Source organism: Peromyscus maniculatus, chromosome 14 (genome assembly GCF_049852395.1).
Source record: "Peromyscus maniculatus bairdii isolate BWxNUB_F1_BW_parent chromosome 14, HU_Pman_BW_mat_3.1, whole genome shotgun sequence".
NCBI lineage: Eukaryota > Metazoa > Chordata > Mammalia > Rodentia > Cricetidae > Peromyscus > Peromyscus maniculatus.
The window spans coordinates 29,423,980-29,448,263 of NC_134865.1; the positions used below are offsets into that span (position 1 = coordinate 29,423,980).

Here is a 24,284-nt window from a genome sequence, read left to right on the forward strand (position 1 = left end):
TTCTCAGCCGATCCTGTTTCCATGAATCCTCAGACTGGAAGCCTCTGAGTCACCTCACCCAAATGGATCTCAGCTGAACTGCTGCTAAAAGCCTAAAAGTTTAAAAAGCTTCTAGTTCCTGATCCTCACATCTTGTATACCTTTCTGCTCCCTGCCATCACTTCCTGGCATTAAAGGAGTGTGTCTTTCCCAAGCAAGACATGAGATCTCAAGTGCTAGCATTAAAGGCGTGTGTCACCATTCCTGGCTGTTTCCAGTGTGGCCTTGAACTCACGGAGACCCAGATGGATCTCTGCCTCCAGAATACTAGGATTAAAGACGTGTGCTAACACTGCCTAACCTCCATGTTTAACATAGCGGCTGTTCTGTTCTCTGACACCCCCCCCCGGGTAAATTTATTAGGGTGCACAATGTACCAACCACACTCTACCCAGCACAAGGGGATGATTTGACCACAGGCATGGTTACCAGATGTTTGGAAGGGTCTACACTTGGCTGTGCCTGTGCTTTGATCTAGCAAGTGGGAGGTCTTTTGCCCTGCCCCTTGGTATTGTAATAAAAAGCCCTTTTGAAGAGGCAGAAGGGACTGTTGGGTTTTGATCCAGGTCCTCCCGAAGTTATCCTGTGTTTCTGTCTTTCTCCTCTTCACTATCTTTCTATCTAAATGTTTCTTATCCCTCTCTCCTCCTCAAAGGAACTCTTTTAAAAGGTGGGAGCTGGCCTCCCACAAGAAGCATGGCGGGACAAACAGTGCCGTATGGTGTGATGGACTATGGGGTTCAGGAAAAGGTATATTTCTAAGATCTTCAACTGATGAAATGAGGTTCCCCCACAGCATGTACAGTAGACAAGCTACTCAAAGTTCACTAACTTAAATCTCCTGCAAAATGCACCTTTACAGAACTATCAAGAACAGTGTTTGACCAAATGTCTGGTCACTAAGGCTCAGACAAGTTGACACATAAAATTAGCTGTCACAAGAAGCTTACATATATATATATATATATATATATATATATATATATATATATATGTGTGTGTGTGTATATATATATACATATATATACATACACACACACACACACATATATATATATATATATATATATATATATATATATATATAATTTTCCTGTTTTATTTCTTTATTTACTTTAGGATCCCTGAGATGAGAGGTTGCAGGGAAGGTGGTGACCGATAAATGAGTGACTTGTTTTTTGCATAATAAGCCCATAGGGACATGATGAATAACAGTCAAAATTACTCTGACCATTAAAAGATTTCGTTATGTTAGAGAAACAATGCTAAATTCCTCAACCAGTTAAATAAAGTAATTTGTATTTATTTGCATGCTTAAAAATATTGGCCTGAGCCGGGCGGTGGTGGCGCAAGCCTTTAATCCCAGCACTCGGGAGGCAGAGGCAGGCGGATCTTTGTGAGTTCGAGGCCAGCCTGGGCTACCAAGTGAGTTCCAGGAAAGGCGCAAAGCTACACAGAGAAACCCTGTCTCGAAAAAACCAAAAAAAAAAAAAAAATTGGCCTGATTACGGAAGGTCTTGTAACATGAACATTTCTCTCTCTCTCTCTCTCTCTCTCTCTCTCTCTCTCTCTCTCTCTCTCTCTCATATTTATTTATTTTTGTTTACATGTGTGGGTGTTTTGCCTGCATGTATTTATGTGCACTATTTGTTTCTAGTGCTCTAGAAGAGGGCACTGGATTCATTAGAACTGGGGTTACAAATGGTTGAGAAAGAGCTACCACGTGGGTGCTCTGAACCAAACCCAGGTTCTCTGCAAGTGCTCTTAACATCTCAGGCATCTCTCCTAATATCAACATTTCTGATGGAAGAGATCTAAGAGAATATGGGCTTTGGTTGGTAAGTACAAAGAGCATCAATGCTGTACATGGCTTTTCTGAACTTAACAGGAATGTATGAAACAATAAGCATTAGGCATTATCTCAAGGCTCATAAAAAGGTCCACAAAGAGGCTTTCGATCCCAGAACTGATCAATACAAGCTATGCAGAATTAGAGATTACTGTAAAATATGTTAATTCTTACAGCAAAAAGTACACAATATATATGTGGTGTGTGCTTGTGTGTATGTGTCTGGTGGGCAGAAATTGATATGTATGGTATGTATACATTGTAAACATTTGCTTTCTATCTTATCAAAAGCACTGAACTCTATGCCATATAGTATTTTGTAGGTCATTGTTAATCCCACTGGTCGAGAATAAGACTACTACCACAATTTAAAGCCAAATTTGAAACAAGCTTTAATTAAATACTGGCCAGGTGGATGGGTTCTGGTCAAGTTCATCTCCAGGTTTCCAGAAAATGGCCCCGAGTCACAGTTTACAGCTTGAGTATTTCCCATCAGATCCAATCAGGGGCAAGCATACATCCTGACATACCTCCAGCCTGCATCCTATCAGAGCAAGCGTAACATCTTGATGTATTTCTTGCCTGTGATCCTCCCGTCCACATGTGATCAATCATATTCAGTGCAGATGGGTCAAACAAACTTGTTTATGGGAGTGAAAACATGTGACTTGCTGTCTCCCATAAACAATAGCCTCCAGCATTTTAGGAATTATCTGTCCTTAGGCAAGAGACTTGCAGATCAGAGGCATTTTTGTTTCATGAATCTCTAAGGCATAGTAATTAAATCTTAAAATGTAACTTTGGCTCTCACATCATATCTAAAAGATGTTGCATTGTGGGGTAAGATGTATTACCATTTAATGTGTCAGCATAGATTTGGAAGTCCATAAAGGCCTGACAATAAATGTCTACAAAAACTAGTAACCGTGTGAGTACACCTAATGCCACGACCTGCATTTTCCCAGCACTTGGGACCATGTTCAACAAAGCTTCTCTTTTATCAAGGAATAAAAAGAGTAACCTTTTAATCGATTTGGTACTGAATATTCTCTTTCTAGCATAGCTTCAGAAAGAATTATCAAAACAGGAGGTCAGGAAAATGCCAGCAAGAACAAAGTTAGCCCATCATATCGACACTGGCAGCTCTAATTTTACATTTTTTTCTCAGATCCCTGATGTATTGTAATTCACATATGAACTGAGGTCATCCTGCCCTTTCAGATTAAAATAAAGTTGGAATCCATCCCTGTCATCTGTCCTGTGGGAAGCATAATGCTTCATGCTTTCACAGAATTCTTAGCGCTCATGTTCCTGTGGACAAAGGTGTTCAGGGTTCCTGCTTCTACTGTTCTCCTGATTCATTTTGTCTGACCCTCTGTGATAGGCAGTGTTTCCTAGAGAAACAGAACCAACTGGATGGGTGGATGGGCAGACAGACAAATGAGAGGGCACTGATTCACAATTATGGAGGTTGAGAAGCTCCCTCCTGTACCACATGCAAGCTGTAGCACTTGGGATACCATTACGAGTGGCTTGGGTCAGGTCTGATAGCCTTAGAAACAGGTCCTGAGGTAGCACCATCTGAGGACAAAGGTCTGAGAGCCCAGATCTCTGCATGTCCGGTGTATCTCAGCCAACGGACTGTGCCTGCTCCCACGGGGCCAGCACTGGGGATCTCCTTACTCAGTCTACTCATTCAAGTGTTAATCTCTTCCAGAAACACCCTAGAAGACATACCTCGAATGCCTGCTTCCCCTGCTAATGTGGGTGTCTCTTAGTCGAGTCAAAGTGCCATCTGAACCGGGCGGTGGTGGCGCACGCCTTTAATCCCAGCACTCGGGAGGCAGAGGCAGGCTCTGTGATCTCTGTGAGTTTGAGGCCAGCCTGGGCTACAATGCGAGTTCCAGAAAAGGCGCAAAGCTACACAGAGAAACCCTGTCTTGGAAAACCAACAAAACAAAACAAAACAAAGCAAACAAACAAACAAACAAAGTGCCACCTGAAATGAAGCATCACAGCTCAGCTCCTCCCTCCCATTCTCTGCTGTGCTTTGCTGAGCACTGCCCCAGATGTTAACTGTCATCTCCTTCATTTTTGAGAAAACACACAGATAAAGAATTGGAGTGTTCAGTAAATTTGAAGACCAAGGGAAGCAGAGTGCTTAGATCATAGCAAATGGACAACTGCTAAACACATGTATGAGTGTACCGTTGTGTGTGTGGATCCGGCTCTGGTCACTTGTCCTGGCTTCATTTCCCTTGGCATCCTCCACCTGTGCCTTTCCTCCCCTTCTCCACCTCATCACCACATTTCTGTTATTTCTCTTCGAGGCAGTCCAGTCTCACCGCAGGTAACACCCTCAGGGGCCCATCTTCACTCGGAAAGGGATCTGTCAAAGTGTGTCTAAGTCAGTGGCAAGGCTGCCAGCTATTAAAATAGACTTCTCATCTGGGACCTGAAAAGGTGACATTGAGAGTCCTGATTCCTACTCACTCCGTGCTTCTGTCTCCCTCTTCTCAATGCGAATCTTCATGGGCCAAACTGTGGAAGAAAACTACCCAAGCTTCTTCCCCCAGTACTTTGTAATGTCATCTTTTTCTGGACTCTCCGAGCATTTCCTTCTAAAGAGTGGATGTCTTCTTTAAAATCCTGCCATGAAATTCCCTCCAAGGAGATCGCTGTGTAAACTTTGTGTAATAAAAAGCAATTAAAATGTCTGTGTAGATTCATAGATAGACTTTTATTTCCAAAAATATTACTGCTTCTATGGTGAAAAGTTCTCTGCTTGTGATATTGAAATTAGTCTATATGTAGGAAACCAGAAAGCTGAGTCTGTATCATATTAGAAAGTGGCAGACACTAAAGTATAGAAGAAAGATGCTTGAATGTGAACACCTCTCACTAGATCAGGACTATTTGGATACCTTCATCTGCAACCACTAACAATTAGTTGTGGGTACATCCAAAAACCTTCGTTTAATAAGTATCTCAAAATAGCCCCTTTTCTTTGGAGCAGAAAGTACATTTTAGGAAATGACTTGGTGGAACATTTTACCCAGATGGAGCTATCGGTTTTCAGAGATTTCATTTCCTTTATTTTAAGGGAGGGGGCTGGGTGGGGGAATCCCTTTTAAGGGTTTACTGCATACTACCATTAAAGTATGCATTGATTAGATTTCTTAGTTCCCCTCACCACCCTCTGAGGTAGCCATCTTTCCCTCTATTGCACTTATGAGAATACTGAGGCTTAAAGAATTTGACTCACTCATCCATGATCAAAAGGTGCTGTTGGCACACTCAAGTTGTGAGATAGGACCCTGGCAAGGAGTGCTTGGCACATTAAAACACGGCAGCTGGGAGAGCTTGATGAGGGGTGTTTCTTTATTAAGATGAGGGCAGGATTAGCAGCATCAGCAAGGGGCAGGAGAGCACACAGGGCTAGGAACAGTGGCAGCCATGTCCCCTAAAGACCTTGGGGACAAAGGGAGGAACACTCACTGGACCAGGGAGAGACCTGTACTCATGGGAGGAGCCATATGGTCCAGAGGCTGGAGTTTTAGGTAGAGGAGAGAAGGTACTGCCAAACTACTGCCCAAGGGAGCAGAGAGTGACAGAATAAATTGTTTGAGCAATTTGTCTTATTGTCTGATTTCCTACAAATACCTCCCATTGACACAACCTGAAGGCAATGGACAGAAAAGCTGGTTGACAGTCTAAAAATATGAGTCTCCTTGGGCAAAGAATGGGACAGGCAAGGTGGAAAGAGGGTCTAGAGAAGATGTCAGGACCGTTCAGCACCCCAGGTATTTCTGCAGAGCTGAGTCCTCGACCACCACATCATGCCTTACAGGTAAATTGATGCTTCCCAGAAGAGGGCTTCCTCGGTATAAACATGACAGTGTGGAAGGAGCAGGAGAGCAGAAGTTAGCAATGTCACAAATGGCTACACAGAGTCTAAGCCCCCTTCCCTCTGGATTGCGTACCACAAGCTTTCCAACAACCGACATAGACTTCTATGCTGTAACATGGAGTCAAAGTAAACAACCCTAAAGCAAAGGGCTTCCCTTAGATTGTGCATCAGTTAGAATGGTAGAATCTAAACAATGGCAGCTGGTAAGTAAGACAAGTGTCAGCAACCCATTGTTTGTTTTTTGATAAAACAGAAATACAGATTACAGTATGATATTTATGGAGTCTGGCTTCATGGACAACCTCCCAAGGTTGTAAGAAGTGAATCACAACCCCAGAAGATGCTTAGATCTTAACTGATGAGATCCATAAAGATGCTACCTTGAATGGCTGAAAAGATTTTGCTGATACAGTTGAGATTTTATTTACTTGTTTTTTTACATATTTATTTATTTATTTGTTTGTTTGTTTGTTTGTTTTTGAGATAAGGTCTATCATTGACCTAGAACCTACCAGGTAGGCTAAACTGTCTGGACAGTGAGCCTCAGAGATCTGTTAATCCTACAGGTACCAGGAGGAAGACCACTGACCTAAATCATCATAGCTAAATTAATTAAAGTGAGACTTGTATTCATGTACATAGGCTGACTTCCCCTAAGGCAGGGTTCAATGGGTCAGTGTTGGACATGAGGAAGACAAGGTTTTTATAGTTCAGGGGTGGGGCTTTCCAAATGGCAGATTTGGTGGCCTATATAGGTAAGATTACAAAAGCATAAGTTGGTCATAACAACCTTTTGAAAGAAAGACATGATTGCAAAGTGGCCATAGCAACAGGTGGTCATAATAACCTTTGAAACAAAACAAAGGCATGGTTGCCATTTCCTGAAACAGGCAGAACAGAATCATTTGTAATAGTGTGGTTGATATATTGTGCACCCCAATAAACTTATCTGGGGGGTCAGAGAACAGAACAGCCACTATATGAAACATAGGTTTAGGCAGTGATAGCACACGCCTTTAATCCTAGTATTTAGGAGACAGAGAGCCATCTGGATCTCTGTGAGTTCAAAGTCACATGGGAAACTGTGGTGGTAATCTAATTGTACTGAAATATTATTTTGATTGTATGTTAATAAATAAAGTTGTCCGGGGGTCAGAGCTATTAGAGCCATAGCAAGAGCCGGGCGGTGGTGGCACACGCCTTTAATCCCATAAGATCTCTGTGTGTTCAGGGATATAGTCAGCATTGGAGACATATGCCTTTAAGACCTAGGGGGCTGTACATTCAGACAGTGACGAGGCAGTCATGTGTTTGGGTTTACAACCAATGAGAAGGCAGAACAACATACTTTAAAAAAATGAACCGACAGGAAGTAGGTCTCTTTTTGCGAAGCTGGGACAGCAGGAGGAAGGGTGAGATTTTAGCTCTGAGCTCTGACTTCTCGGCTCTCTCTTTTACATTGTTTCTGTGTTTCTTATTTAATAAGACGGTTGGTTACATCTACAGGAAACAGCCAGGCATGGTGACACACACCTTTAATCTCAGGAAGTGATGGCAGGAAGCAGAAAGATATATATAAGGCATGAGGACCAGGAACTAGAGCAAGTTAAGCTTTTAGGCTTTTGAGCAGCAATTCAGCTGAGATCCATTCAGATGAGGACACAGAGGCTTCCAATTTGAGGAAACAAGATCAGCTGAGGAATTGGCAAGGTGAGGTTAGCCATGTTTATTATGCTTCTCTGACCTTTCAGAATTCATCCCAATACCTGGCTCCAGTTACTTCATTTATAAGACAGTTTAGCAATTTGTCCCAGGTCAGTTTTTATTAATAAGACCTTCTAACAATTCATGCTACAGCATAGCCCAATCCTTGAGAAACAGATTTAATCATAAACAGGAATGAACCTAGTTTGTCTTTATTATAAGAGAGCTTCAAACCCAAGATGGAGGCAGGCTGGTTCATCAGGATCCACCTGCCTCTGCCTCTGCCTGGGCTCTAGGGATCAAACTCAGGTCCTTATGCTTATGTGGCAAGTATTTATTCACCAGGCTGTCTCTAAAGTCTTACTTGAAAAAGTCTTTAAAAGGAGAAAGCCCCAGAAAGCCAGAGACAAAGATGTGGTAGAGTGTGGTTGTAATCCCAGAACTCAGATGACTGAGTTAGAGAAGCACTGTGAGCTTAAGGTCAGTATGTTGCATCACGAGTTCCAGGCCAGTCTGCGCTACAGGGTCCCCCAAACTCCAAAACAAAAACCAGAGACTGGGCATAATGAATGTGATGCATGTGTCTGGTAATGGTTCAGAGAGAAAGGAGGGGGATCATCAGGTAGAAGGTGAGGACACTCCACACTAGACCCCTCAAAAAGGAATGCACCCCCAATTTTAACCCAGTGGCACCATGTCAGGCTTGTGATTTACATAGCTCTAGAATAGATCTTTGTGCTGTAAACTACTCTGGCATGGACCCCATGGTGACTATTGCTGCTTGATGAAGTTCCAGCATTTTGACATTGCAGTTCACAATTCTCCAGCACCTTTCTACTCTCATTTTTAATGATTCTCACTATGTGCTATGGAAGTTCCCTTATAGTTTTTCCTCTGAGAAATTTGTGTGGGCTTCAGTGGACAATGAGGAAGTATATAATGGCAGCCTCTTTAAACAAAACAATTCTTTGGAAAAACTCCCCACACTCAGGAATTGAGATCCTACCAATCCCCAGCCTGAAAATCTTCACCCTGGAAAGCTCTGCCCCTAAGAAACACTATATAGGCACTGTACCTGTTCAGTTTGGGGTTGCCTTTTTTTTCACCGACAGAGGCAGCCACTCTCCCAGATTTCTCTCTCCCAATAAATCTCTTAATGACTTTCTTTAGCTGGAGCATTGTTTCTTCTGAGTGTTACAACTCAGAAGAAAAAGGTATCCTGGCAGTCAGAAGTCAAGGCATACCTGTAAGTGTTACAGCTCTGAAGGGAAAGATATCCTGGCAGTTGGAAGCCAAGGAATACCTACAGCTCTGAAGGGAGAGGTGTCCTAACAGAAGTGTTACAGCTCTGTTGGGGGGGGGGGGTGACAGTTTCCACAGCAAAGTGTTAGAGCCCTGCTCCGGGAATGGTTTCCCTAAAGCAAGTGTAACAACTTTGCTGGGGGGGGGGGGGTCGCCCTAGGCAGGTTGTTACAGCTCTACTCTGCTCTGGAGAAATGTTATAGCTCTGCTCAGCTTTCCCAGAGTGTAACAATTCTGTTTCAGCAAGGGGAAGTTTCCCCAGCCAAAGTGTTACAGTTCTGCTCTGCTCCAGCTCCACTTCATTCCATTATTGCTCTGCTCCAGCTAAAGAAAGTCATTAAGAGATTTATTGGGAGAGAGAAATCTGGGAGAGTGGCTGCCTCTGTCAGGGTGAAAAAAAAAAAAGGCAACCCCAAACTGAACAGGTACAGTGCTTGTATAGGGTTTCTTAGGAGCAGAGCTTTCCAGGGTGAAGATTTTCAGGCTGGGGATTGGTAGGATCTCAGTTCCTGAGCTTGGGACAAGCTCAGAGATTGGTTGAATTTTGTGCTCAGGGATTGGTTGGTTTTCATGTCTGTCAGAGATTGGTTGGTTTTTATGCCTGTCAGGGATTGGTTGGTTTTCATACTCAGGAATTGGTTAGATTTCAAGTCCTAGGTTGATTAGGGGCAGGGTGTATTTCCTTGGCTCTGGTCTCAGGACCAAGGTGTTCTTTCATTGGCTCCCTTTCCCCTACACCTAACATCATGGAAACATATAGCATGATAGCTCTGCCTACTCTCATACAAGTTAACAACAAGCTGCTAGAAAATTTAGATACCTAATGTATGCTTGATAAATAAGGTACATTTGATAATCAGGATTTATAAATTCTTAAGGTCTTCACAGGTTCTCAGTAATATTTGTCTAGCTTCATCTTTGCTCACTTTAAACTTTAGCTATTTGGATAAACTAAGCCATACAAAAGCCTGAAATATTCTATAATGAACTGTCTGGTCCCCCAAGAAAGTAGGTCCTTTTTCCAAGGTCAGGCATCTAAACAAAAGCCCCCATTTCCTCAAGGGCTTGAATAAAGTTCCTGCTTGCTACAATGGGAGTCATTCTCCTCATCTCTGGCAAGAGGAACTTGTGGTCCTTCCATTAACATATGACTGTGCTGCCGATTAACTTGTCTGGGTCAATGCTGGCTTCCTCCTTTTCAATAAAGCAGCAACAATCTTGGTTCACCCTCAGACCATGTCAATCTCTTCCTTCCCCTCACCAAATCCACATCTCCTCTTTGGGACCTGAACCCTGATGGAGCTGGTCTCAACTGCTTGACTTGCAGTAGTTTGTTGGTTATGGCATTGACAGAAAACTAGTACAAGGTTTGTCATCCCTTTGCTTCAAGGTAACAATTTCTCCATCTATAAATTTCTGGGTCTAGATTACTGACATTAAAGAGCTCAACAGGTCCCAGATATCTGTCTCTAAGTCTTGGGCCTCTGGAGGTTCTAGGGAGAAGCTGTCTTTATTAGCTTTAATGGGGCTACTTTAGAGTAGACTGGTGCCTCACACGACTATTTTTGTTTGTTTATTATCTTTGACTCATTCCTAGAAAGTTCTGCTTTTGGCAGTAATGTGACAGGGTAAAACAGTGCAGAGGTTCCTCCATCTTGTATTTTTGCTGAGGCCATTTTAGATTTAACTAGAATTTGATCTCCTTGATGGAGAATCCCATTGGAAATTACCCAGTCTATTCTAGGGACCCAAGAACAAGATGCCCCAACTAACTTATCTTGGCTTCTGTTAAACTGCCTGCTTGTGCAAACTTCCTTCTCCAGCTAACTGCTTATCTTGGCTTCTGTTAAACTGCCTGCTTGTGCAAACCTTCCTCTCCAACTAACTGCTTATCTTAGTTCCAGTTAAACTGCTTGCTTTTATGCAAGGGTCCTCCCTGAAGCTGCTGAGAGAGATGCCAGGATGTGGTTTCTGCCCTTCAAAAACCTGTGCTCTGGACACTTGGTGTTACACTTAGGTCCCAAATACCTGAGTGTAGTCGGAGCTGGCTGGAATAGACTTTCAATTGGCTATTAACTGTGTCTGTGTGGTCATCTCTGGTGAGCTCCCCTTAACAGTAATTAGACAGTAGCCCTTGAAACCTGGTCCCAGGACTAGTAGACTAACTCTCAGCCATGTGTAAGTAGAAGAATGAAAACTTAAAAAACAAACAACAACAACAAAAACCTAGAAAACACACACACACACACACACACACACACACACACACACACACACACACACCTCACAAATAATCTTTACATCAACCAAGGAAATGTCACTGTTTAGCCATCCCCAAACCCTCTGACTCTTCCTTTTTAAAGACAAAAATCTCTTGTCCATACTGGCATCGAACTTGCTTTGTATCCAAGGATGATCTTGAACTTTTGGTTCATTCTACCCCCTCTCTTGAGTGCTGGGATTAGAGGCATTCACCACTCTGGCCGGTTTTAAGGGATTGGACCTAGGACTTCACAGATGCCAAGGAAGCATGCTACCAAGTGAGCCACATCCAAAGCCACTTCCTCCCTCTTTTGAAATGGCGTCTCAATCTGTAGATCAGGATGACTTTGAACTCACTGTGTTCCTCCCGCCTCAGCCTCCTGAATGCTGAGATTATAGGCAAGAACCATCACTCCTGCTTCAGTATACATTTCTGCACCCAAATGATTGTTCTAGTTGTGGACCTTCAGATGTGTGGGATTTTTGATCAATTAGGATTCACCAAGAGGTTATAAAATGTTGTTGGTCCTTAAACGCCAACTACAGCTTGGAGCAGCAAGAGGTGACGGGTAACCTGAGTAGGTTATTTAAGCCTTAGTCTCCTGTGCCTGAAGAAGGCAGATAATTACCGTGAAGGGGGTGTAGAGAGACATAAGTCATCCATGCATTTGCATAAATTTCCCTTTCATAGTGCATATGTAAAGCAGCCCTCAACCCCTGAGGGTGTTGCGGAGTAATGGCCACAGAAGGGCATTTTGGTGCATTGACAACTGCAGACTCTTCAAAGCACAATTTACCCCACAGAAGAAAGCTCATTTCTGGATCCTTTCCTGTGCCACCTGTGGAGGATGGGACTCTGGCTTTGTAGTAAGCTTCCTTTGTTATTTTGCTTCAGAAATGATTTCTGAGTTTGAAGTCTCAGGGTTTTAGATGAGAAGAAATTTGGAGTTAGTTAAGGGATGACTATGTGAGAATGCCTGCTTCCCATCTTACAGAGTAACCACCTGCTAGGTGGCTGGTTAGACCAAGGTCATGGGAAAAGGACAGGAGAACCAGCCACCTGGGGTGGGGGATTTGCCTTCACCATGGTTCACATCTATTTATTTCTTATTTGTAGGGACTTTCCCAAGGGAGGAGAGGGAAGTGTGTCCCACCCTCTTGCAGGAACAGAGCAAGAAAACCTGTAGGTGACTGCTGATTTTCTCTAAAGGTTGGGAAATTTATATATCATTTCTCTTGGAAATTGAAGACTCAAAGCTAATGCTTAAGGCAAGTGTTTTAGCTCTATTGGCCTAAGAATAGCCTTTGTTGTTAACCACCACAGACAGACAGGTCAGCCCCTGCTAATTTTCTCACACTCTTGTCATAGACACTTTTTGATTTAACTCGATGTCGCATGCCACAAAACCTTGACATTTTAAGACTTTAATTACTACCAAAGCTCTGTTTCATTTAAAGCCAGGCATATCAATTAGGCTGCGAGCCTCAGAATTCTCGAGGTGGTTGAGAGAAGGCACAGCGCCTCTCTCTCTTCCAGGGGAGCTGGAGGGAAGCGACTCCAGGTTGGTGGAGAGGTTGGTTCAGGCCTTGGAGTTCCTCTCCACCTTCCGCTCCACCTCCTTCACACATGAGCTTTCCAAGTGCTCTGGGTGTCGCTTCCTCACACAACCAAGTCCCCTCTGTATGACTTCCCCTTCTTAGAGCAAAGGAAACTACTTCCCAGATGGTCCCAGCAGAGATGCCTCTTTCTAAATCTTTTGCCAAGAACCGTGTCCCCAAGCTAACCTCAGGGGAAGAAGCTGGAATGACCTTGTTGAGTTGACTGCTCCAGGCTGAGTTCCAGTGGTCTAGAGCATCTTATCCTCAGCATCAAAGCCACAAAATCAGGGTGCCACTCAGAGGACCGCAAAGAGAAAGGCTGTTGTGTAAACAAGCAATGACTTGCATCACAGGATAAGACATACTTCAAGACAAGCATAGGGTATCGACAAGTAGATCACAGAGGTCAGTGATCCTGACTCTAGATGGGGCTCAGTGACCGCTGATTTTCCTCCATTTGTTTTCTTCCCCTATCAGCTCCCCTACCCTCCCTTCATTTCTCTTTCTCTTTGCAGGGTCCTGCACACTTTAGGGAAGAGCTGCACCACTGAGCCTAGAGTGTATGTTGTAACAGCTCCCAGAATGAGTGAGAATGGATGGATTTACTAACCTCAGTTTGAGACACTGCCAGAGGGATGTAGCAATAGGGATTTCTGAGAAAAATAACTTTTAAATTCTTCTGGCAATCCATTAATAATTATCAGCATTGGGCTGGAGATATAGCTCAATAGTAGAGTACTGGCTGAGCATGTACAAGGCCTTGTGTGAAATCCCCAGCGTGCATGTATACACACATACACACACACACACACATACACACACACACACACACACACACACAAAACACCATTCTTTTAAAAATTATTTTAATATTTATATGTATGTATGCTTTGCCTGCATATATATATGCACCACATATGTGATTGGTGCCCACAGAGGCCAGAAGAGGGCATTAGATCCCCTGGAACTGGGGTTAAAGAAAGTTATGAGCTGCCATATGGATGCTGGGACTTGAACTTGGATCCTCTGGAGGAGCAGCCAGTGTTCTAAACCACTTAGCCAATTCTCCAGCCCAAACACCACTTTTACCAAGTGGATATTACAGCTGATGGACATATGTACATCTACTATAAACAAATGTTCATAAGAAAACCCAAGGAAGAACGCCTAAACATGGTCATCTGAGTCACATTCACATGCACTTATAACTCCTTACAAAGGTCAGGCAGACATTTGCCTAGTGTTCTGGGGTCCCAACCCTGGCTTCCATGTTTGGATCCAGTTTCCCTCATTGAGTAGCCATGTGAGTCTGGACTCCTTAAATGCCAGTCTCATTAGGTACAGTACAAATAATAAAACAATCAGAATAACTGCCTCAGAGGTAGAAGGACATGAGATGATGCTCCAGGGTGGGGGAAGGGAGGTGAGGTGGGGGAGGTGATTAGCACTTACTGCATCTGGACAAACCTTCTAGACTATAATAACATAGCCCAGGCAGAGGGAGCCAGATGATCTTTTCACCTCTCTAACACTAGATCTTTGCATGGTTGTCTCCTGTCTCATACTTAGGCTCTGTTTGAAGTATTGATTCCACAGAGAGAAAGTATGTGAAACAATGCTACGCATTTCCTTATTTCTTAGCAGTCTTTCTCAAAGAGCAAGAGCCCTGTCAATCAAGACACTATTGTTTGGTGTTGGAGTCTAGGAACACTTCTTGATTTCAATTACTAGTTTTCTGGGATGGGGAGATGAAGTGTGTGTGTGTGTGTGTGTGTGTGTGTGTGTGTGTGTGTGTGTTGCTAAGAACTAGATCAGGGTCTTTGTATATGCTAAGCACATAATGTATCATTTAGCTACATTCCAAACCAGTATTATAAGTACAAAATGCCTTACATATGTATCAGTTTGCTTCTCTGATGTGAGATAAAACGCTGACCAAAACCAACTTAAGGTAGGAAAGGGTTTATTTAATCTTATAAATCCCAGGACATAATCCTTTCTTGAGGGAAGTCAGGGGAAGAGTTCAAGGCAGGATTAGGAGCAAAGACCATGAAGGAATGCTTTCTTATTTAGCCCAAACCCAAGTCCACAGGGCTGGCACTAACCACAGTGGGCCAGTCCCTTCAACAGCAATCAGCAATCAACTGCCACCTCAGACTTGTTCACAGAACTCTAGTGGAGGCAGGTCCTCAACTGAGCATCCTTTTCCAGGTGCTTCTAGTTTGTGTCAAGTGAAAACCAACAACAACAACAGCACAGTGTGTGTGGGGGTGTGGGGGTGTGGGGGTGTGGGGGTGTGGGCGCACGTGCGCACCCCCCCCCACACAAATACTTATACAGGTGTATGTGTCTGCTTGGTAATTGAATCCAGGCTTTATAAATGTTAGGCAAACACTTTCTCACTGAGTTACAGCAAGGTTTCAATGCAAGATATTTGTCCTTGTAGCTATTATCTTAATTTCCATATGCAATTAAATTAATTATGATAAAAACTATATCAAAATGTGATTGCTTTTATCGAATAGTTTGATGTGGGAAATCAGAGTCAATGTAAATATAGTGGGTTCAGGAAAAACTAAAGGCTACTGTATATTCAGGTAACCCTTCCCATTGTTAATTTGCTAGTTCAAGGTATGACTTTGAAAACTGAATGTAGTTGTTAGGTTAGCCAGACCGACTGGCCATCGGTATGAAGTTGTAATTTCATTCACAAGTGGAAAAGGCACCTATAGAATAATTAGCAGAAGGGGGCTTCAAATATTTTAATGTGAATTTCTTCTGGAAGGAGCTAAACATGTTAAAACTTTGAGTTCTAAACTAGTGCTATGCAATACCTTTCCACAATGATGGACAAATCCTATATTCTTGCTTTTTTTTTTTCTGTTATTAGTTAATAAATATACATGGCAAACAGGCACTTGAAATGTGACTAGGATGACTCAGAAACTGAAATTTTAATTTATTTTAGTATAAGGAGCCACGGATACTTAATGGGTCCATGTTGGATAGTAATATTCTCATCTACAGAGTTTTTTAGCAGATGGATAAAATGTATAGCAGCCCATTTCCAGAGCTTTACATTTAAAAAAATGAATTATCCAACCATCTCCTCATTTTATTTTATTTTTTATTTTTTGAGACAGGGTTTCTCTGTGTAGCTTTGGAGCCTTTCCTGGAACTCACTCTGTCGATCGGGCTGGCCTCGAACTCACGCCAACCACCACTTATTCCTTTGACTCTGATTTCCTCCTTTGACTCCATCCCACAGTCAGTGAACTGTTAGCGCCTGGCTCCGAACTGCTCTCGTGATGAAAAAGTAGCCTCACACAGACAATAGAGAGTCCATAGGCCTGATGCAAATTTTGTCTGCAAGAGAAAACAGAAGGGGACGCTGAAAAACAAGAGACCTCCTGGATTTGTTCCCCAGTGACTTAATATGCGCTTCTTAAGACAGCAAATCTATTGAGCCTGTGCCAAGTGATGGAGGAACACAGAGAGGGATAAACTGACCCTGTAATACGGCTGCAGGGGTGGATGGAGAGGGAGAGACTCAGTCTTTTGAACCGGGGAGAGGCGGGTAACGTGGAAAGAATGAGTGACGGCTAAGCTGGCACCTCAAAGTCTGGGTACAAGAAGAGGAAGAGAACTGGGGAGAGGCGGCAAGTTTGTGCTGGGAAGATGTGAGTCTGCCACTTGAAAGTGTCTCATTTCGCACAAGGATTATTTTGAGCTAAAGGCAACTGAGAAGCAGGTACCAGAACGGTTTCCTGCTTCCTCCTCATTTTCCTAAAAGCAAAATACACCATTCCAGAAGCAGAGGTGTCACCCCTCACCTGTGGGGCAGGACGGATGAAGAAGGTTGGTCACCAAAGACAGCTGCAGGCCCTGTTTACACAGAAGAAGCACCCGGGGAACATCCACATCAAAGTCACGTCCCCGCCTTGCCACGAGCTGCCGTCCTGTTCTTTCTCTTCTCGGGTCTTTAAAACTGTGCCCTCCTCCCTTGAGACTCTTGGAGAATTACACATCCCGAGCATCCCCTAGCGTGTATGATGAACACATTTCCATACGCTTCTGTTTGATTCTCTTGTATTAATCTGTCTTCCTCATAGGGATCTGTCCTGGCCATACATGTGAAGAATAAAGAGAAAATTATTTTTCGTCCCCTGAAGTACCGAAGTCCCAGTGGTAAGGAAGAATGCTTTTGTCAGTGGACTGCACACAGTGTAGCTGGAGAAGAATACAGCCCGAGGAAAAGCTGGGGTGGGATCAAGCTGGAGGGTGAGCTCCTGAGGCCCTGTCAGGTAACAGATCCAGGGGTCCCACCAGACCAGACTTACTCTGAGAATGTAGACCATATCAACACACAGGAACCAAAACAGTGTGAAGTCAAAATAGTGGTCACTGCTGGAATCCACAGAGGGAAATTTTACTTACCCCCAAATACTATAAAGGCAAATTAAAATTCCCTCCGAGTGGGATCTTTAAAGTGATCATTTAAATGAATGAGAAAAATGTAACCATCAGTCCTTAATCTGGCTGACAGCTATTGCTGGTCAACTGCCTAGACCTGTTGGAAAGCAGTTAGCAAGTTTATATCACATGCTTTCAAAGATGCTTACATTTCCTGGTTTATTTCTGGTATTCACATTTTAAAGAAATAGTCCAAAACATGAAAAAGAATGTATGTCTGAAGTTGTTTGTTGCAATATTAATATATTTATGTTATATTGCGAAATTTAAACTGAGAGCTAGGACTTCTAAATATCATGAAGAAATATTTATGATGCTCATAGTATTTGCAGCCATATGAAGATCCATTAATCATGGGGAAACTCAGACAAATTCAATTTGATGGATATTTTTAACACAACTGCATGAAATCTCCAAAGTATCAAGGTAAAGAAACCTGAAGGATCTATTCACTCCAATGTGTGATCATTGATTGTACCCTTGACTGGAAAAGAGATGCTATAAAGGACATTGTTGAGATAATTAAGTAAACTGGTATGGACTGTAGATTAGATAACAGATTTGTATTGATGGTGAGCTGCTTACATCTAATCATGCTGTGCTTGTTTCTAAGTAATACATTGAAATGTTTAGAAAAAAGGAAATGTGATGAATGAAACCCACTGTCAGAAAGCAAAGTTGTTTAATGAGATGAAAAAAGAATGGAAATGACGAGGTGTATACACTCATCTTGCAACTTCACCAACACACTCACAATGACAGGGTTAAGTACCACCATACCAAGGCAATGAGGGTTTGTAGTATGGGGTTCATAACAATTTCCCCTTTTGCCTAATTTCCCAACAGTAGTTATATTTATTATTTGTTTTGATGTTTTAAATCTTTTTTTTTTTTTGCTGGACATGTTTTGTAAGGGAGTATCATCTAAATGAGCTGCCCATTAACGATTCCTTGAGCTTCCTGTCAGCACCACAGGAGAGTCAAATGGTACCGGTCTACATAAACGACCATGGTAGGATGACTCAGACCATAAATGGACAACATAGGCATGAAGCAGATTTAGTTCAGCTAACTTAGCTAACTGAATGGCTGTTTACCTCTAGTAAACCTGCTTTAAGTGTATTTATCATTATTGGTGTATGTGAGTCTGATACGTGTGTGGGTGCAGGTGTCTGTGTGCTATACTGTATGTGTGCCGGTCAGAGAATAGTTCTCTCCTTCCACCACAGGACCTGGGGATTGAAGGCTGGCTGTCGGGTCCACATGGTGAGCATTTACTCATGGAGACGTCTTGCCAGCCCTAGGAAGCCTATTTGAGGTGTTTTTGTTTTTCTTGGGCAGATTTGGGTCAGGTAACCACGGCTGCTGAGAGTACTGGAGTGCGATGGCCATGTCACCCCCAGAAGACAGCATTCCACAGCACCCCTTCATCAGGCTCCCACACTATTTTTGATCCGTCTTCGGTGATGTTCCTTGAACCTTAGAGGGGGGCGATGTAGACGCCCATTTGAGGCCTGAGCACTCGACAGTCACTTATTTCCAGCACTTAGACCAGCTACAGGTCTGCAGTAGCTGATGCCTGCCAACAAGAGTTGCTTCTCCCACAAAGCAGCGGCCCGCTTCACAAAACAGCAGCTTCCCCGCTGGGGCCGGTGACGTCACCAGCGGCTTTTGACCAGTTTACAGTTAAAAATTCCCTGTCCTTCGGTGGGCCGCAAATGCAATCATGGAGCGGCTGGTTTCTCCCAAACAACCCTGCCACTGCGGCTCTAGTGGGCGCACCGCGTCTGGCAGATTAGTGGAGATCCATGCTAAAGGAGACTGCTGCTGACGGTTCTCCCTGACCGCGTGCACAGCATGTTCTGGCACCACTGAAAGCTAGCCAACAGGAAGGAAGCTTCCAGCCCAGTCCCAGCTTGACTTCTCGATGTACGGCAACCAAACTCCATGGTATCTTCAGCAACAGGGTCTTACCATCCAGCAGCAGAGACAATTTCGCATCTTGTCTCAGGGGCCTCCTCACTGACCACCAGTTCACAGGGACATAGCTGATCTCAGGCACTGGGGTTCTCACTTAAAAACCTTCTAGCTTCTGGGAGTGGATTTATTACCTATGCGAGGTACTACCGTCCAAAGTACTTCTTTTTAATTTGTAAAGTTTTCCTGCATGTACGGGTTGAATGTCAAACATTGTGCTGGCTAGTTTATTGTCACCTTGACACAAGCTGGAGCCATTTGGGAAGAGGGAACTCAATTGAGAAAATATTTCCAGAGATTGGACTGCAAGCAAGCCTTGCATTTTCTTAATTAGCGATTGATATGGGAAGTTCCAGCCTGTTGTGGGTGAGACCATCTCTGGGCTAGTGGTTCCAGATGCTGTAAGAAAGCAGCTGAGCAAGCCACTAGGAGCAAACCAGTAAGCAGCACTCCTCCATGATCTCTGCATCAGCTCCTGCCTCCAGGATCCTGCCTTGAGTTCCTACTCTGACGTCCCTGGAAGATGGACTAAAAGGGATTGGCTGACATAACCTTTCCCCCCATAAATTTCTTTTGGTCTAGATGTTTGTCACAGCAGTAGATACTCTAAGACTAGCACGTTCCCCTTCATGTCTCCTTAACCAGCCCTTTCCCTCTCCTTCTCCCTCTCCAACAACGTGACTCAACCTGGACATTGGCCACGTGGGCACAAAGCAGATACAGTCCAACCAGCTTTGCTAGCTAATGGGCTGTTCATCTTTAGAAAGCCTATTTTAAAGGTGGTTTTTAAAAACTCCAGTGTGATTAGTAGAAGCAAGTGGAAGTTTTTCTTGGTAACCAATGTGGTTAAATTGGACATTCTTACCGGCTTCCATCTGAAAACAGAATTAGGGACATACATGCATAATAAATCAAGGGGCATTTAGATTTAAAATACAGATCGTCTGAGGTTGGGGTGTTGCTCATTAGCAGAGACCTTGACTAGTAAGCACAGGGCTCCTGTGTTTGCTCCCAGGACTGAAATGCGTGCATCAATCACTTATCGGTGCCACAATGTGACATGCTTCTCGTGCCTCTTAATTGTAAGGCTGTGAGGCAGGAGGATTGCTTGGAGTCTAGGAATTGGAGGCCAGTTTGTCTCTTAAACAAAATGTTCACTACTTAATAGTTTCAAAAATGTTCTTTTGCTCACCTTTTCAAAAGATGGATACATTTTTAGGTAAAGTAGCACCTCCCCTTTAGAATGTTTGTTACATGTATCTACATCCCGCTGTATTATTGCTTTACATTACATCACATTTTCTTTCCTTTTTGGTTTCTCTGTGTAGCCCTGGCTGTCCTAGAACTCACTCTGTAGTCCTGACTGGCCTCGAACTCAGAGATTCGCCTACCTTTGCCTCCCAAGTACTGAAAGTAAAGGTGTGTACTACCACCATCCGGCACATCGTATTTTCTTAAGCAAATGTAATTATAAGGAAGCTTTAAATCACTAATACAAATTGAAGAACATTAGCCATGAATAAAAGATACGGCATAAATAAATACAACTGAAGACTAAGCTTATCTTTAAATGCTAGCTGCTAAAATTGGCCTCCTCATTCTTTATTAAAAGGAGATATTGTCAAGTTCCGGGAAGATGGCTAAGACCTACAACAAACAGAGATATTTATCTTGGTGTAATCAGAAGGATTCAAAGGGAACAGAAACAAAGGGAAGTCGTTTCTTCATTGTGATTCAATATGTACTTAGTGTAGTTTCTGTGGCACTATCTAAAGATATCAGGATATCAAACCTGGCTGGAGCACAATCTTACCCCTTCCTAAACAATGAATATTGTGCCTCTTCCTCTTTTAAATCCATGTTGAAAATCTGTCTCTTCAAAAGATTTAGCTAGGGGATAGGAATGAAAAATGAAATGTCTTCCTTTGCTAAATGCTAACCTAGGTTCCATCTTTGGGGAATTCTCAGCTGGCCTATTTTATAATATTTCTGCAAGCTATTTTTACAGAATGGATTTCTTGATCCACTGGCCTATATATCTGCGCATATAAATATATATTAGGTTTCTGCTCCTTGAAACTAGATTCATTGATTCCCCCTCTGCAATATTTCACCCTGGCCTCTCAGGGCCACACCTGCAATATCATCATGGAATGTGGCATCTGGGATGAGATGGGTACTAGAGCCAAGGACAATACTCCTGCAGAACACCCATTGGCCTTAAGTATAAAAACAGGCTTACCGGTTCCTCCCCATTTCTGGCAAATGTTTCAAGCCAGCAATCAGCTCCTTATTACATGGCAAAGATGGGAGTCATTGATGGGATATGGGCAGTGAGAGCATCTTCTGGGCAGTGTGAGCATCTTCCAGGCAATGTGAGCATCTTCTGGGCAGTGTGAGCATCTTCTGGGCAGTGTGAACATCTTCTGGGTTTGGGCTGAGGACCTGACTTAGAATCGATGGCCCCATAGACATTATTTGTCCAGGAAGGCTGACTTTGACTCCAGAGAAGTTACACAGTTCCCCACCCTCGGGGGGCTATGGATGAATATCACCCAGGATACTTAACATTCCCACAAGCACCTCATCCCCAAAGATATTTACTATTCGCTTATTTGTTTCAAGGTACCAGTATCTACTGTTTCCCAGGATGGCTTTGAACTGACTCCAAGTGATTCCTTCATGTAAACCGTATGAAGAATTTGCACCAAAGTTTAATGCTCAACTGCATCAACATTCCTCAAATGGTTATGGGGTACAGTCAGAGTTGAGAACCAAAAAATCATACATAGTACCCCGACTTGAGCTTCATGAGCAGGGCTAGAGTTCTGAACATAATATTAATTGCGAGCATCAGCGGCCCAAACTGTCCTGGGGGCTTGGGCACATCAGCTCTCCCATCAGAACGCTGTAAGGCAGTCCGTGCTGCTGACCCATAAATGGAATACGTTATAGGCCAATGCTTGAAAGAAGATTGCTTTAAAAAAATTCCTTGCAAATTTTTAGCTGGCTTAACAGAACATGTGTTTATTTGTTAAGCATCTTGATCTCTCTGGTTTATTTGTTAAACAGCTCGATCTCTCTGGCTCATATCTACAGGGCTGTCTGTTTCCCTCTCTTCATTCCTCCATTTCCCTGTGCTCTTTAAGCTCAAGTGTTATTTCTACACTTAAAAGGTAGATGGTCCATGTGTGTGTAGAAGTGAGCACCTCTCTAACTCTTCCATCGATGATTATTTCTCATTTTCAAGTGCCTCAGCCACACAGAACTTAACGCTGTTGCTAAAGCAATATTTATGTAGAGGTTAGACAGAACACTGAATTCAAATGGATTTCAAAACGTTATTGTAATAAAACCTACATCAGTTATTCAGAGTTAAACTTAAAAATATCTTTGCATCCTCTGTAAGAGAGCAAGTAAATTCACAGGAGAAGTCACCCCACCTCCCTCAAAGCAAGCAGAGGCATGGTGGTATCATTTGCAATTCCGGCAGAATCAGCACGCCCTCTCCTCCCACAGGTTAAAGCTCTAAGTGAGGACTCTGAGTGACAGCACAAATGTTATTCCAACCACCCTCACAGCATGCAGACGACTCCTGGCTAGAAAGCTGGCCCTCTCCCTTGCTGGGGCATTGCGGAGTTTAATTAATGTTTGCAAAACACTTGAAGGACCTTATATGGAAATCAGTATGCAATTACAAAAGATTATCGTGAATGAAAATGCTGGTAAAAATTTCTGGGAGAAAAAGCGGGATGCAATTGGTGAACCTTATGATTTACCTTGAATATTATAACGGGCTTTGGGAGTGCTGGAGGAAAAAGGGGTTATCTTAAGCAGAACGATCTAGAAATTCAAGGTATTATTAAGTTTCATGGCTCAGTTTAATTTTGTTTAAATTCATACTAATGGTGCTGACTGGCCGCCTACACTAAAGTCAATTGTTACAGAGATTAAAATCTGTTATTTGCTATCTGTCTCCTGAAAGAGCTTCAGGGTATTAAAAACCTTATTTTTCTATGAAGTTCAACCAGAAAACACATCCGGCCACAGGATGGTAAGTGGATTTACTTGGGGTCTTTCTCCACAGAGCTTTTGGGTGCCTTGGCGAAGAAGCACATTTCCTTTGCTGGATGACTTCTTGAGAAACTTCAGCAATATCGGTTATGTTTTGCATTTTATTAGTTTTTATGCTTTTCTGAAGCAAGAACATCTGAACTGAGCTTGTTTATCTGATAGCATAATTTTATAACCATGTAATTTGTTGGCATATTTCTCCCTAGTACATCTTTTGGTACAATGTTAAATGTATTCATCTCATCTCAGGGCTAATGGATTCAAATTATTATTCTAAGTAATTCACTGAAGCCATTGTTGGCATATTCTGACTCCAGTTAACCTTAGAAGTTACTATGGGGCTCTAGTCTTCAACACCCAGGAGTTGAGCAATTCAACTATGAACTGAACTTGCTGCTTCTCCTACAGGCCTAACCTGCAGGCCTTTCTACCTCCCATATATACATACATACATACATACATACATACATACATACATACATAGGAAAATTAGATGGAACTCTATTAAAGAAGATGACATGGCCTCAGGCCTCCATACTTGTACCTATAAACACATGCTCTCATATACAAACATGTAAATATACCACACACACACAGAGACACACACACCTCATGTACACATATGCACACATTTGGCCTCTGGGGAGCTGTGGGCCAGATGCCTCCAGTGAGGGTCTATCTGGAAAGAGAGAAGGGAAAGACTGACCTCCCTCAATTTTATGGCTGAAACATTCAACTTCTGTCACCCACCTGGAGGAAGTGGAATTCTGGTTTCTATACCAAACTTTAGGTGAGTGCTGTGTGTTAAATACATAAGTCATGAGCACAGTCCTTTATTATGAAGGGCCATGTGCTATACTACATGCATTTGTTGTACTTGTATATGACTGCCAGCATCACACAGACACAAGCATATGGATAATGTGGTGGTTTGAATAAAAAGGGCCCCCATAGGCTCATAGGGAGTGGCATTATTTGTGGCCTTGTTGGAGTAAGTGTAGCCTTGTTAGAGGAAACATGTCACTGAGGGTAGGCTTTGAGGTTTCAAATGCTCAAGCCAGGCCCAGTGGCTCACTCTCTTCCTGCTGCCTGTGA

At 42.9% G+C, this 24,284-nt stretch overlaps 1 pseudogene; it reads left to right on the top strand.

The window, feature by feature from the left end:
* Positions 1-735: 735 nt before the first annotated feature.
* Positions 736-24,284, top strand: part of LOC102907162 (uncharacterized) — a 50,543-nt pseudogene continuing 26,994 nt past the window's right edge.